The following is a 9711-nucleotide window of genomic DNA, read 5'->3' as shown; positions in this document are numbered from 1 at the left end:
ACGCAACTGCTGTTAGCAGATAATAGATCATGGGAGGTTAGGTCTTGTAAAGTACCAAGACCTTCCCAACATACTCGGTGATGAACAGTCACTACCTCCCCTGGGTGTAATTTTCTAAAACATTGCAGTTGTGGGGGTTGTAAAGGCCAATAGGTCCAAAGATCACCTAGACCTATCCAAAGGTCAGGGGTTATAGCTGGGGCACCGATTAAGAAGCGGTTAGGACCGCCAGGGGGTTTAATTTCCCAAACATCTCGATGAATTACCCAGTCCCATAAGCAACCACCCCAAGGGCCTGGAAGGATACGGTAAGTGGGGGCCCAAAATCCTTTCACGGGTCCATAAGCCCGGAAGGAACACTGTGAGCGCCAACACCTCCATTTAGAGAATTTCCACGTAAGTCTCCAAGGCCACAAATCAAGGGGTATACCCGATGTATTAGCAAGGGCAGTGGGCCAGCGCTGCTGTTCAAGGTCCTTACGTAAGGAAAAAAGGATAGTGTTAAGATAATCCTGTACTTCTGAACACGCTTGGTCCCACTGCAATGCCTTTCCTGATGTGGCAACCTGGTGAACCATTTGCTTAAGTAGGTCCTGGGTAACAATACTTAGTGCCGAAATAGTATGGAGTGCGCCTATACCGGCCTTCTCCTTAGTTATCTGAGCCCCGGAAATAAACCCCTGAGCTTGGTCTAGTTGTCCCAGATGACTGTCATGTTCCTGCGTTTTATATAGAGTCCAGGCTGACGCTGCAGTGTTGGCACCATGCAGTAGAGTGTTAACAATATCTCTCCTTTTTCTTCTTTCTGCAAGTCTAGCCTGCTGCTCTAGTAGGCGTATAGCCGCACCCTTAGAGCAATTAGAATAAGTACTAGTAATTTGGAAGTGAGTGAGAGGTATGGAGAAATGGACAGTTCCCAAGGTAGCATTTAGTATTGTCCATCTAAACCCTGATAAATGGGGGTTTTCAGTGGGCTCATACCACAATTGTTGGCTTTGCACCTGAATGCCCTCTTTGGCCAGTGTGATGTTGATTGAGTGTGAAGGGGTGTATTGAAGTAATGTGCAAGTCAGGTTTTCAGTGATGGGAATGTCCTGAGCACAAACAAACCCTACAGCAGCTAAACATATTCTGTTAACAGTAACATTAGTTCTTGTGGCATGAGTGGCTACAAAACATTCGGGACCCTCATCCGTGAGGGGCCAACATGTGCCTGGGATTAACATAAGGTCTATATCATGGTCAGTGTCCCATGTGTCTATAAAATTTTCGGCTTGGTCAGATTTTCCCGTGTATGTTAAATATGAGGTTATATTACGATAACTAAGGTATACCATACCAAACGCATTCCATTTAACATACCGTTGGTACACTTGACCCTGCAAGGAGAAAATTAACTTAGTTAGACAGTAGGAAAACAAATTAGTGGAAGAGGGCCTAGGCCATTGCCTGATGGTTGAGGTTTTGGGTAAGTATGGATTTGCATGGGGCTCAAGGTGGGTACTAATAGATGGGGTTACTATGGGAGGATTACTTAGTGGAGGGACCGTGGGGGGAACAGTGGAAGTATGGTCCAGTAATTTTGGAATGACGTAGCATGGCCAGGGGACTTGTGGTGGGTTGCAATCAGCTGTACCGGGGAGAAATCCCAAATACCAATGTACCCCACATGACCAAGCCTGTCGGCCACAAGAGCCTCCCTGATACCACATTACGTAACGTCTTTTATATCATGGCCAATTTTTAATGTCCTTTATAGTAAGAGTTTTGGGTTTAGCAGTGGAGGCTTCTCGAGACTTTTTTACTTTTTTTCTTTGTTCGGCAGCAGCAAGGTTTTGTTCGTCACACGGAGTGGAACGGGGAGTGATTTTTCCCTTTTCTTTAACTGCTATCCCGCATATTGGGTAGAGTGGAGTGGTTGTTTTGGCTTTTGGTTTTTCTGTTGACAGGAGACGTAGCGAAGTAGTCTTTCGGGCAGCAACTGAGAGTAGGTAAGAGTCATAAATGTTCAAAAGAAACATAAAAAACATTAGAATGGTAATAATCCAGATAGAGGGCATTAGCCACTTTCGCACTCGAGCAGTCTGTTTGATCTTGGTCTGTGGATTGGTCATGATGTCTTATGTAACCTGCCGACCTCGAAGGTGATACTTGGGTTTTTGTTCAGGTTCACCTGCTGACGTTGTCAGCCGAGGTTGTAGAACAGCCGGGGTACTGATGGGATCCAAAGGAGGCGTTACCTTCTTGCAGTGAGATGCGTGTACCCAATTTGGGAGTCCTTGGCACTTTACTGCAGTGTGAGTAGTCAGTAAGACCTGGAACGGACCTTTCCACCTGGGCTCCAAGGCAGACTTTTGTTGGAACACCTTACAGTAAACCCAGTCACCAGGCTCCAAGGGATGGCATGCGGTCTCAGCTGGATCTGGTAGGGCACTTTGGACCTGTGAATGAATAAATCTGACATGTCTAGTTAGCGTCTTGCAGTATTCTAGTACATTTTCATCACTGAGTTGCAAATGCAGGGAGTTTGGGGATAGGGGCGGAGACACTGGCATTCTCATTGGTCTAGCCATGAGAATTTCATGGGGAGACAACCCATGTTTACGCATGGGAGTGTTCCTCATTTGCATTAGTGCTAGAGGGAGTGCATCCGGCCATTTAAGGCCTGTTTCTGCACACAGCTTTGCTAGCTTGTTTTTTAGATCCCCATTTTTGCGTTCCACTGCTCCCGCGCTTTGAGGATGGTGAGCACAGTGCAAGCGTTGGTCCACATGAAGGGCCTTACAGATTTGTTGAGTGATTTGACCTGTAAAATGGGTTCCTCTGTCACTGTTAATTGAGACAGGGATACCAAAGCGAGGAATAAATTCCTTGAGCAACTTCTTTGCTACAGTGGTTGAGTCTGCCTTGGCGCATGGGTAAGCTTCTACCCATCCAGAATACATGCACACACACACAAGTACATACTCATATGAACAACACTTAGGCATACTTATAAAGTCTATTTGGATGTTTACAAATGGTCCCCAGGGCGGTGGGTGTGCTGCCTGGGTGGTTCGAACCGGTCGCCCACTGTTGTATGCCAGACAGATAGGGCATGTTTGGCAGTATTGCTGGGCAATGCTTGTAAACTTTGGAGCATGCCAATATTTAGCTACAGAAGCAATCATCCCCTCCTTGCCTACATGGGCTAGCCCGTGTGCTAGCCGGGCAAGGTGTGGGAGCAGAGCCAAGGGTGCCACCAGGCGACCGTCTGGAGCATACCACAAGGCATCCTCTGGATGTTTGGAACATCCAGACTGTCTCCAGCAGTTTTTCTCATCGTCTGATGCTGACTCCTGTGTAAGTGCTAAGTCCTGTAAAGAGTCAACTAAAGAGACGGGCTGGGACATACAAAGAGTAAATATTTCAGTAGGAGCCGGAGACCCGGAAAGGGCCGCTTGCTTGGCGGAGGAGTCCGCCAGTGCATTTCCTCGAGTAACATCGTCATGGGGTTTTTTATGGGCTGCACATTTGACTACAGCAATAGCAGACGGTAACTGTAAAGCAGACAAAAGAGCATTGACATATGGGCCGTGGCTAATAGGTGCTCCGGTAGAAGTAAGAAATCCCCTATATTTCCACAATTGCCCATAATCATGTACTACTCCAAAAGCATATCTTGAATCAGTATAAATGGTAACAGACGCTTCGGTTGCCAAGCAACAGGCTCGAGTAAGAGCAAACAGTTCAGCAACCTGAGCTGATTTTATTGAAGGGAGAGAGAATGCTTCTATAGTACTGTGTTGATCGCATACAGCGTAGCCTGCTACCAGCTGCCCTTCCGCATTTCTTAAACAGGAACCATCTACATAATAAATCAACTCGGGATTTTGCAGGGGAATATCCTGTAGATCAGATCTGGGAGCAGATAATTCAGCAGTTATAGATAGACAATCATGGGGTTCCCCATCGGTTACCGTGGGGAGAAGAGAAGCAGGATTTAGTACCGGACATCTAGCCAAAGTAACATTTGCAGCATTTAACAGAAGCATTTCATACTTAGTGAGTCTAGAGTTTGAAAGATGCTGTGTTTTGCTTTTAGTTAAGAGAGCGGTGACAGCATGAGGAACTGCAACAGTTAACGGACTGCCGAGAACTAGGGAGGCGGAGGCTTCAACTAATATTGCAGCTGCTGCAACAGACCGGAGGCAGGGGGGTAACCCAGCTGCTACCGGGTCTAATGAAGAACTAAAGTAAGCTATGGGTCTGTGTTTTTCTCCGTGAGTCTGAGTAAGAACACCCTGGGCTGAGCCCTCTCTTTCATGACAGAAGAGGGTAAATGGTTTTTTATAATCGGGTAAACCGAGAGCAGGGGCTTTGGTTAAAGCAGTTTTTATTTGTTGAAACGCTTCCTCTGCTTCCGTGGGCCATGGAATAGGGTCAGAGATCTTATTAAGAGTTAAATCTTGTAAGGGCCGCACAAGAGACGCATAACCCAGAATCCATTGTCTACAGTAGCCTGCCATTCCCAAGAATCCCCATAGCTGCTTTTTTGTAATTGGCCTGGGGATCTTTTGAATTGCCTGTACCCGCGAAGAAGACAAAGCGCGTTTTCCTGCAGAAATATCATGGCCCAGATAATGCACTACAGGGAGACAGAGTTGTAACTTTTCCCTTGAAGCCTTATGACCCTTTTGAGCTAAGGCTTGGAGCAAAACCAACGTATCCGCCTTTGAAGCTTCCAGAGAGTCAGAAGCAAGCAACAAATCATCTACATATTGTATTAAGACAGACCCATTTGGAAATGAGATATCATCCAGATCTTTCTTTAAGATTTGAGAAAAGATAGTAGGGGACTCAGTATAACCTTGGGGTAATCTGGTCCAAGTATACTGAGCTCCCTGATAAGTAAATGCAAAAAGAAACTGACTATCCACATGAATAGGAATAGAAAAGAAAGCAGAGCACAAATCTATCACAGAAAAGTACTGAGCAGTGGGAGGTATACAAGAGAGAATAGTAGCAGGATTTGGAACCACCGGAAAAGTTGGGAGGACAGCAGCATTAATAGCACGTAGATCTTGTACGAATCGCCAGGTGTTTTTCCCGGGTTTTCGGACGGGTAGAATGGGAGTATTACATTCACTTACTGTTGGAACTATGACCCCCTGTTTAAGTAGAGCAGAAAGAACTGGACGAATCCCCTCCTCAGCTTGCTGAGAGAGGGGATATTGCCGGACTCTAGGAAGAGGTTTGCTTGGATTAAGTCGAATTTTAACAGGTTGAGCAGAACAAATGCGTCCTACTTGGTTAGCATGCTCAGCCCACAGTGAAGGGGTTACCCTTGCCAGTAGTTCCTGTTGCAACAAGGAAAGACTGGGATCGGGTTTCCGATCTGGGGCTGGATCAATTTGGAGGAGACCTAAAACCTCATTATGAGCCGGATCTGGGACCTCTAAAAAGACCCCTTCTGGGGAGCAAAAGATAGTGCAATGAAGTTTGCATAATAGATCTTTTCCTAAAAGGTTTACAGGGGAGCATGGACTGAGGAGGAAGGCATGGTCAGCAGAAAGAGGACCGATAGATATAGATAGAGGAGATGACACAGGGTGGGGAATAGGAGTATTTTCTACCCCCACAGCAGTTACGACTTCAGAGGAAAGAGGTACAGTAGGGAAATCTTGTGCTTTTAAGGTAGACCTAGAAGCTCCTGTATCAACCAAGCAAGGGGTAGGGACACCATTTATTAGACAAGAAACGGTTGGGCCAGTTTGATCCACATGAACAAGGGGGGCGACGACGATGTTATTAGTCTCCTGGCTTTCCTAGTAGTTAAGAGCTGGGGCTGGTGGAGCAGGAAAAGGCAATCCTTCCTGTTTTGGAAACTGTCTAGGGGGTCGTGTGGGACAATCCTTAATAAGGTGTCCCTCCTTTTTACAATACCGACACTGGTTTTCCCCTAATTGGGGACAATTGGCTCTCCAATGTCCTACCTGCCCACACGAAAAGCAGGCTGTGGAACTGAGATTAGTCAGGGGGCTACTTCCAGCAAAAGGTTGATTTTTAGTTACAGCCTGTCTTGACCTTTTCCCGGGCCCTTTTTCAACAGAGTTTTGCATACTTTGGATTTGTAAAGCCATAAGTTTAGATTCTGTTTTGTCTTTCTTTCTTTCTAACTGGCGGTGGAAGTGCTGTGCAGCTGCCAGAATTTCTTTTAAATTTTTACCTTCCCAATCCACTAAATTAACCCTTAACTGCTCTCCTACCTTTGGCAAGAGTCCTTGCACAAAGGCTGCCACTACTGCTTGTGTGGCCGTTTGTTCTGCATTATTGATCCCTGAATGTCTTTCAAACACTTGCTTTATACGTTCCATATAATCGGCCGGATTTTCTCCCTTACTTTGTTTACAGGCATTTATTTTGGCCCAATCCGTTTTCCTTGGGCATACATTGAGAACTTCAACAATTAGGTTATTTCTTCTTTGGACCAAATCGGCCTCTGACATCTGGCTGGGGTCATCCGGCCAATTTGCCCTCGCATAGAGGCGAGTAAGGGTCTCTTTGGGCACTATAGCCGATAATAGCTGGTGCATATCAGCATGTGAGGGGTTATAGCACTTGATTATCATTTCCAATTGTTCTTGGAATTTAACGGGATCTTCCCTGATTTTTGGAAACTTTTCAATAAGGTTATAAAGATCACCTGGTGACCAGGGAGCATGTACTGTCATTAAACCTCCCTGGCCTCCTGGCAGCTGACGGAGGGGGCAAAGGGCAACAGATTTAGGTGGTTTGGGGATTTTTTCAGCCTTTCGCAGAAACTCCTTACGGCGGGTACGATAAGCCACTGCATCAGGGTCGTCAGAGACCGGGGGGTGGCGGGGATTTAAAAGGGAGTCATATTTTGGTGATGTCACAAATTGCTTCATCTCTGCTATAGTATTTGACAGCCGCCGTAGCGGCGAATCTGGAGATAATTTGTCCCAGTTAATTTCTTTGCATTCCCAATCTATATTTTCCTCACCTGATACCTGTTGCCAATCGTCTATACATTTTTCTCCCACTTCTACTATAGCTAGAGCTTCCCTTAAGTCGTCGGACATATCAGACCGGGGCGTAGACCCACCTGAAGGGGTCTTGGGAGGTGTTTGTTTATCAGAACCTGAGGGAGATGAGGGAGATGTGGTGTCTGGATGGTTACCTTGATTGTCCTCTGCCTCACTTCTATCTCCCGGTCCAGCCCCACCCCCTGCCTGAGCATCTGGGCTATAAGCGGGCGGCCTATTAGAATTATCGGGCCACTGTCTACATTCCAAGAACAGATCAATTAGCTCATCGGAAGGGGGTGAAGGGTAGATTCTTTTTGGGGCAGTCGGTTTCGGGCGTGTTTGAGACGGGCAGAGGGGAACTACGTTTAAGGGAGGGGGACTGAGCAAATTTTGAGCACTATTTAATTTTTTCTGTGCCTCTTTAAGTTGGGTTTTTAGTTTTTTTTGGGTATCTTTTAACCCCCTAACTTGGGATTCCTGACGCCTTTTACCCATTTCATCATGCCATTCAAAATAAGCATCAAACTGTCCCTGTCCCACAGAGTTGGCAACAAGAGCACCCCTGAGGTGCACAATCCTATCAAGATCAAAACTGCCCTCCACAGGAAATTGCAGTTTTGGGTCGTCTCTAGTATACCAATTCCACTTTTGCAAATATCTACATGTCGACAGGCCACGGTGCACATACATATAAGCAGCAGGAGTGCCTTTTGGTGGGATTGGGATCCCTTTAGATTGGGTAGACCCCATTTTCACTTCAGCCCTTTGTTTCACACAAGCCTTTCACACCAGGGAAGCGCTAATCAGGATTACCACGGTTCTAACACCAGTGGTGTCTTTACCTGCCCTAGGCAGGGGAACTAGGTGGAGTAGGCTTTCTCTGACCCGCCAAACAGCAGGTACCTACAAGGAAGGAGGTAAAGGATGGGACGGGCTCCTTTCCGGAGAACCCGCGGTCCCCGTACGCCTGTCGTTAGCCCAGGGCACCAGCCTTAAGCCAACGATGCTTCTGAAGCTACGGACTCAGCGGTACGGTTTTCCTGGGGGCTTCCCTCCTCTCCGAGAAGGGAAGGGAGCTTATGGCTCCAGTGGGCAAAATAGGGACTCTGCGGTCCTGTAAGGACAGTGCTCAAGGAGCGGTCACAGGGTCATAGGTCGTGGAAGGGAAGGGAAGAGGGACGGGGAAACACACAAGCACCCAACAGGCTAGCCACTTACCAAGGCTTGCCAGCTGGGAAGCTTCACAATCTCTGCACATACAGAAGCTCAGCTGTGGGGCTTGCTTTCGAGACACTCCTGGTCACGAGCTTTTGCTTCGCAGGAGGCTCGGGGCGTCTTCCCACAGCTGCATTCACTCTGGCCGCTTGGCCCTCATTCACACAGACACAGGCACTTTCTTGACACAGACGTCAAGGCGAAACCACGGAACACTGGAACATTAAACCCGGATCCCCATCAGACCTGGTAGGAAGGGGACCCCTGATCCACGCCTGGATCAGGACTCTCCGGACCAAAAGGAGCGTGGTCCGTGGGTTGTTAGCGGTACCTTTGAAACCACGGGAGCCTCTGGAAAGGCTAAAACCTTGGAATCTTAGAAACCTTAGAGAAAGGGCATCTGGTCTGTCTGATAGCTAAAAGTTCGAACCCAGCTTGTGACTTACCCAAACCGGAGCCTACAGACTAGTCCTCTGCCAAACCCCATAGAGATTTCAAAAGGTCTCTTACCTTTTAATTGGGCCCGGGGGTTGGAAGGAGACTGCCTGCGGTCCTCCGATCCAGGAGAAGCCCTCTTGTGGGTTCCCGGCCAATGCACCAAATTGTCGTGGAAATTGACCACCAGTCAATTGAGTTGATCAGACAGCCTGAGGCTCCTTTATTGATTAATCATAGATTACAAGCATATATGCAGGGAGAGACGACAGGACCTCTAGCAAGAGGGAAGTCGCTCTACCTTACAGCAATAATACCTGGGGTTATAAAGCTTAAAACCGCAAATTACCATATGAGCTTATACATCCGAGGATACCATATTTGGTTAATACAATTACATTTCTTAACCATCTGCAAAAAACTTTTACCATTACTATACTGGTTATGAGCTAATCTGCAAGCCTGCTTTTTGCAACTTCCCCTTTATACGGGTTTTTGTTAATGTCAGGACTTTGACACCTGGTTTTTGCCTACTTGCAGTGTCAGCAGCTATGTTTCTTAAGCAAATTTGAGGAACTTGGGCCCAAACTGCATGTTCAGCCAAGTTTATTAGAGGTTAATTTTCTGTGTGCATAAGCTGCTTAATAAACTACAGTAGCCTAGCAGTTGTTAGTTTATTTGGCAGTAATGGATGGGGTTTTTAAGGGACTTTATGTCAGTTTAACCCCTTATAGCAGCATTTTGTGTTTTAGCAGCATTAAGTAACATATTAGTAGTGTATGATATAGTTAAATCAGAAAGTGAGCCTCAGGAGGGTTAGTATAAAATCAATGTTTTTACTTTGCTATATATGTTAGTGTGATTGAGGCCTAAGGCCTTGATATGATTATTAACTTGATTAAGACCCGGTCTTTGGGCCTGGGGTCGGCCTTCTTTATCACTGATGACCCAAGTCTTAGTGGTGATAAGCGGAACATCCACACCAAGTAAGTGGCAGAAACAACACATGGAGCTTGTCTCATTATAATGT

Source organism: Gopherus evgoodei, chromosome 6 (genome assembly GCF_007399415.2).
Source record: "Gopherus evgoodei ecotype Sinaloan lineage chromosome 6, rGopEvg1_v1.p, whole genome shotgun sequence".
Classification (NCBI taxonomy): domain Eukaryota; kingdom Metazoa; phylum Chordata; order Testudines; family Testudinidae; genus Gopherus; species Gopherus evgoodei.
This window is presented reverse-complemented; position numbering follows the sequence as displayed.